The sequence below is a fragment of the Mesoplodon densirostris genome, chromosome 14 (genome assembly GCF_025265405.1).
Source record: "Mesoplodon densirostris isolate mMesDen1 chromosome 14, mMesDen1 primary haplotype, whole genome shotgun sequence".
NCBI lineage: Eukaryota > Metazoa > Chordata > Mammalia > Artiodactyla > Ziphiidae > Mesoplodon > Mesoplodon densirostris.
The window spans coordinates 85,433,746-85,439,486 of NC_082674.1; the positions used below are offsets into that span (position 1 = coordinate 85,433,746).

Sequence of the window (5,741 nt, forward strand, 5' to 3'; positions counted from 1 at the left end):
ATATTCATTTCCTTGTTTTTCACTACATTCATAGTCTCATCATTTAAATTCATTTTGGAGCATAAACAAACTCAGTCTACTTTTAAATTATGGTTTGTTTTCCATTCAGATGTGAACATATGTGTTATCCAGATAAGCAGTGCTGAATCTATACTCTGTTAGGTTTCTGAAGTCCCAACCAGCACTCTGTTTTTTCTAAACAAAATATATCTGACCAAAGGTTAACACTGTTCTGCCTATTATCCTTCAGCAGCATTACAATTCTGATTTAGGCAGTAGATTTCAAAAACCGAAAATAAGAACCATTAATATTTCAGACAATGTATTTTGAGAAATTATCTTTATAATCCAAAAGTAACTTCAAATTATTTAATAGGAACATATTATTTAATTGGCAATTAACTTATTCTATGTCTTTCTAACCTCCTGTAAATTAGAATTCCATATGCAATGATTATATAACTTTAATCTTCATAGAAATCTCAACGGGCTTCCCTGGTGGCGCAGTGGTTGTGAGTCCACGGGCTGATGCAGGGGACACGGGTTCATGCCTAGGTCCGGGAAGATCTCACGTGCTGTGGAGCAGCTGGGCCTGTGAGCCACGGCCGCTGAGCCTGCATGTCCGGAGCCTGTGCTCCGCAACGGGAGAGGCCACAACAGTGAGAGGCCCACATACCGCAAAAAAAATAAAAATAAATAAAATAAAAATAAAAAAAAAACCCTCAATATTTCATATTCAGATTACAGCAAAATAACCATAAACTGCTCTCCTTATCTTTCATCTTGCTGTATAATTCCACCCAAACTAATTTTTGGAAACATTCCTTTTCCAGAACAAAGTAACTGCTTAACTCTCTTCTCCAACAAGTCCCAAGTCTTTGTAACAAGGCTGTCATTCCACTTTCTGACCATGGTCTACTGGATCTTATTTCTTTAACATAAGTCTTCTGTTCTAATCAGGTTTGGACCACATTATAAAGTAGGGTTCATGCCACTTCCCAAAATCCCCACCTGGAACATATTCCTTGTCATCCCCCAAAATCCAGACACTGATTTCACATTGTGTCTTCTCCATAAACCCTAAATCGCTACTGGATTTACAGTCAGTAACAGAAGACCTTACTTTTTTCGTAACTAGCTCATTGTTAAGAAATTGACATTAGTTTTACATAACCCACTAGAGTTTAAACTCATTAGGGCACAAATCAAGTTTTTTACCTCTTGTCTATCACATGTACAATAGGGAATTGCATCCTACATAAATGTTTGCTTAAGTATACATATATAAAATGTCCCAAATACTTATCTAACTTTTTTCAAATATCAATTTTTTATCTTTTCAATAGTAGAGTCTATTTCCTAGGGAGTAATAATTTTTTAAATATCTTTTGGACATATTTTTAGATATAGGTCAGTACTTCTTAGAGACCTAAAACAAGTGATACCTTGGTATGGTTTAGAGAATATAAATTCATACAGTTTATTTATAAGCTATTTATGTTATGTTTATATTTATGTTTAAATTTATATTTGGGTTTCTTTTTATTTATATATTTTTAAAAAATACACAGTTTCAGTATTTATTTTAACTGGATCACTAGTTTTTATTTATTATGCTTTAAACCTGGGTGTCATTTTGTTCAGGAAAAAGTAACCTGAGGGCTTCCTTCAGCAAAGTAGTGAGGTCTGCCTTGGTATTTGATTCTCTGCTGAGATCCATGTGGTGAACTCTTTGTGAAGGATTGTACAAGCTCTGCAATTTGGCCCACAGTAGCCCTTAGGAAATCTTCCTTCTCCTCATTGACCCAAATTGCCTTTTGTCCCCAAGGCCCAATGACTTTTCCTTTCTCTGGATGCCATCAGTATTCTATCTAATCAGAATAGCTGCCACATATTTAATTTGAATACAGATTGCCTTGTGCTGCTCTCTATATGCTTTATATAAATTCTGTCCTCTCAAATACACTCAGGGACAGGGACTCTGACCCCTTTACAATGATTAGGACAGTACTGAACACTTAGTAAAAATGTTATGAGTACTCGTGGACTTGATTCTTTGCCAAGTTCAAGTCTCACAATCAGACACACACACAAGCACACACAAAATGACTCTAGTTAAAATACAATACCAATGCTCTTATGCAAAAAGGAGATTTTCAACTCAGAATGCGCCACTTTAGATACCGCTTACCTGAAAAACGAAAGTGGTTTTCCTCCCTCAGAGTGCCTTCCATATTCTAGCAGAAAAGTCAAATCCCATATGCTCCAATTTTCCCTTCCTTCATCCATTTATCCATCCATTCACTCATTCACAGCAAATGTAATAACCAGCCAATGTGAGCAAGGCCCAGGCAAATGCTGTGGGAAACATCAAGGTGTATCAGACTTGTTCATACTGATTGGCGAGATGAGACTGGCTCTGACTCATCAGATGTAAAAGCAAGAACCATTCACCGAGCAAGGAGTGTTCAGAGCGTGACCTTCGCTGAGGATGGACACCTCTAGGGCCAGTATCCTTCCATTTCACCAGGGCACTTAAATCAGGTGGTAGGTAACCAGCATCTCCAAACTTTGCATGCCCTGGTGGAGCGATATTGAGTAGTTTGTGCAACAGAATAACGGGGAAATACTGAACGCTCTTTTTAACTGCTGCCAGAAAAATGCCAAAAACAAAAGTGAGCAAGAGTATGAAAAAGCATTCAAGTAACCCCAGGATGGAGATTCAAGAAGACAAAGTAATCAGAATATTAAGACATGATATAAAGAAATAAATACAGATATTTAAGTAAGAGCTATTTTAAATTGTTCAGTGATTATAACAATACTTAATTAGTATTTAAGGACTTGTATTTTTAAAGCAAGCTCTGGTGTGTTATTATATTTTATTTTAAAGGTCAAAGTTAAATCCATTGATGTGCTGGTGAGTTAACAAGGAATTAAGTTGCAGAAACTCAAATGATTTAAGCCTAATACCGCTGCCTCTTTCAGTTTCCCATTTTAAAGTGGCTATTCACCCATCAGGTACTGCTATGCCTCTGTGGAAGCTTAGTAAAATGGGAGATAATTCACCTGCATTGTGTTATCCTTGCCCCATTCAATTGAATTACTAGACTTGAGAGGTCATAACACATTATAGCAATTATATTTGCTTAGAAGTCTTTTGTAGTGAAGATTGATATTTCAGTACCAGTGGTACTCAGCATATATGCTTGCTGGTAAATCACCTTATTAAGCTTGTTGTTATAGAAAATCATATGTAAAAAGAGAAACAATAACCCAGGTTTCCTTCTGGTCATCTGTAGCATTAAATTTTGTGCTTATGGGACAAAAAGTACCTCATGTGATATGCTTTTGTAAATACAAAAAAAAAATGTACCATGGCATTTAGGAAATGAAAATGGGCTGCTGAGTCTGTATATTTCAAAGTAGTAGTCCTTTCCATTTAGTTCATGATATTTACATTTCACAGCAACAAAGATTTCTCTGAACCTGGCCCAAGATTTCTCCTGGTCATGGGCCAAAATTTATAATCATTCAGAGTTTCATGTTTCTATCAGCAAATCCTGGTGTACAGGAGTGAAAAGGAGCCCTTGATCACTGAGAGTGACACGATATGTATAACAAAGTAATGTATGAAGACACTAGTATGGGGTGAACACTCACATATATTATTACCTTACGATATCTTCTATTTTTCCTGAGGTCAATACAATAGTATTCCAGTTTTATAAGATAAGAGAACTAAAGCACAAGAATGTTGTTATTTTCCCAAAGTTGATGGAATTCAACCAAGATTTGTTTCAAATCTGTTTTCCCCACCATACAATGCAAACTTCCCTAGGTTAAATACTTTATTTCACAGGGGGCAGACAAGCTAACAAAGTACACAGCTTCAAGTAGCTTCACAGAAATATGTAGATAATAAATCTTAATAGGTTATTTAAGGCAACTAAAGCATTTGGGAACCATTTTTGACCTTACATTTTGTCAGAGAAGACTAGACCTTTCTAACATACATCTCTTGGCATCGTTCTCAGGATACAAGTGAATAGATAATGCATCTTATCCAATATGGCAGTTTTTTATTTCATGCAAGTTCAAAAAGACTTCATCAAATAACTGACTACTTATGGGTACCAGCCATATTCATTCTGAGGTGACTAGAATCACCTCAGGTGAGTCATCCATAAACTTATCGGCATATTCTCCCGCTCTCATCTCCTTCCCTGTTGCCTTCTTGGAAGATAGGTTTGGTCCCTCTTTTCTACACCCCTTCCCTTCCTGCCTCCTAAGGCCTCAATTCCATCAATCACAACCTCTATTTTGTATCTTCAATTCATCCCTGATTGCTGGCTCCTTCTAGTCAGTGGGAAGACCTTGTCCAAGTAAAAACTGAAAATACAAAAGAAAAAAAAAAAACTCTCCATCCTACTCCTTTCTTGACATCTTCTACTTCCCTCTCCCTTCACAGTCTGGTTTCTTGAGACGGCGGTCTACAATGTTTGTTCAATTTCCTCACTGCCTACCCATTTCCCATCCCACACAATCTGGCTCCTACCATCACCATTCCACTGAAATTAGCCTTGCAAATTTACAAATGATCTCCTAGTTGCTTAATTCAATGGACGTTGTGTGCTTCCCCAGCTTATATTCTAAAATTGGAAAGATGTGGAGAAGATTATCATGGTCTTTGGACAAGGATGACAAGCAAATTCATGCAGTGTCTCATATTTTTATAGTAGGAACTCATTTTGTTATATATAGACATATATCTAGATAAAGAATATATTTACATGTAGGAAAAAATCTAGAAAGACACACATAACAATTTTAGCAATAGTTCTGTTGGGTGATGGGATTTATGGCAGTTCCTAAATTATACATAATTATGTATATTTCCACTAAATATATACATTTTCACTATATGTATACCTATCCATATATATTCAACTTACATAATGGTCACATATACCTTATCTAAATAAAGATAAATCTATCACCTCAAAATATCCAGTAGCCCCTTTTCAGTTCTTATCTTACTTGACCTCTGAGCAGTATTTGACAATATTAACATTGTACTCTTTCCTTGGCTTCAAGGACACCACTCTCTCCTGGTCTTCCTCTACCCTCTTGGCAACCTGTTCTTAGCCTTTCCATGCTCTACACACAGTCTCTGAGTGGTCTCATTCATGTCAGTAGTTCACATTATGTTGAAAGCTCCCAAATCTATTTCTCTAGCTCAGTGCTCCTTCTCAGGCTTCAGCCTCTTATAAGCAATTATTTATTAATACTAGTTTTCCAAACACTTCAAAGTCAACATGCTTAAAAGTGAACTCAGACTTCCGGGGAAGATGGCGGAAGAGTGAGATGCGGAGATCACCTTCCTCCCCATAGATACACCAGAAATACATCTACACGTGGAATAACTCCTACAGAACACCTACTGAACGCTGACAGAAGACCTCAGACCCCCCCAAAAGGCAAGAAACTCCCCCACGTACCTGGGTAGGGCAAAAGAAAAATGAATAAACAGAGACAAAAGAATAGGGACGGGATCTGCACCAGTGGGAGGCAGCCGTGAAGGAGGAAAGGTTTCCACACACTAGGAGCCCCTTCGCGGGCGGAGACTGCGGGTGGCGGAAGGGAGGAAGCTTCGGAGCCGCGGAGGAGACCGCAGCCACAGGGGTGCGGAGGGCAAAGCGGAGAGATTGTCGCACAGAGGATCAGTGCCAACCAGCACT

General features: G+C 37.8%; 1 non-coding gene across 1 annotated transcript; it reads left to right on the plus strand.

Moving 5' to 3' along the window:
* Positions 1-4,632: 4,632 nt before the first annotated feature.
* On the plus strand, positions 4,633-4,735 carry LOC132502253 (U6 spliceosomal RNA). The gene has a single exon (XR_009534447.1). It is a non-coding gene; the product is annotated as a U6 spliceosomal RNA (small nuclear RNA).
* The last annotated feature ends 1,006 nt before the right edge of the window (positions 4,736-5,741 follow it).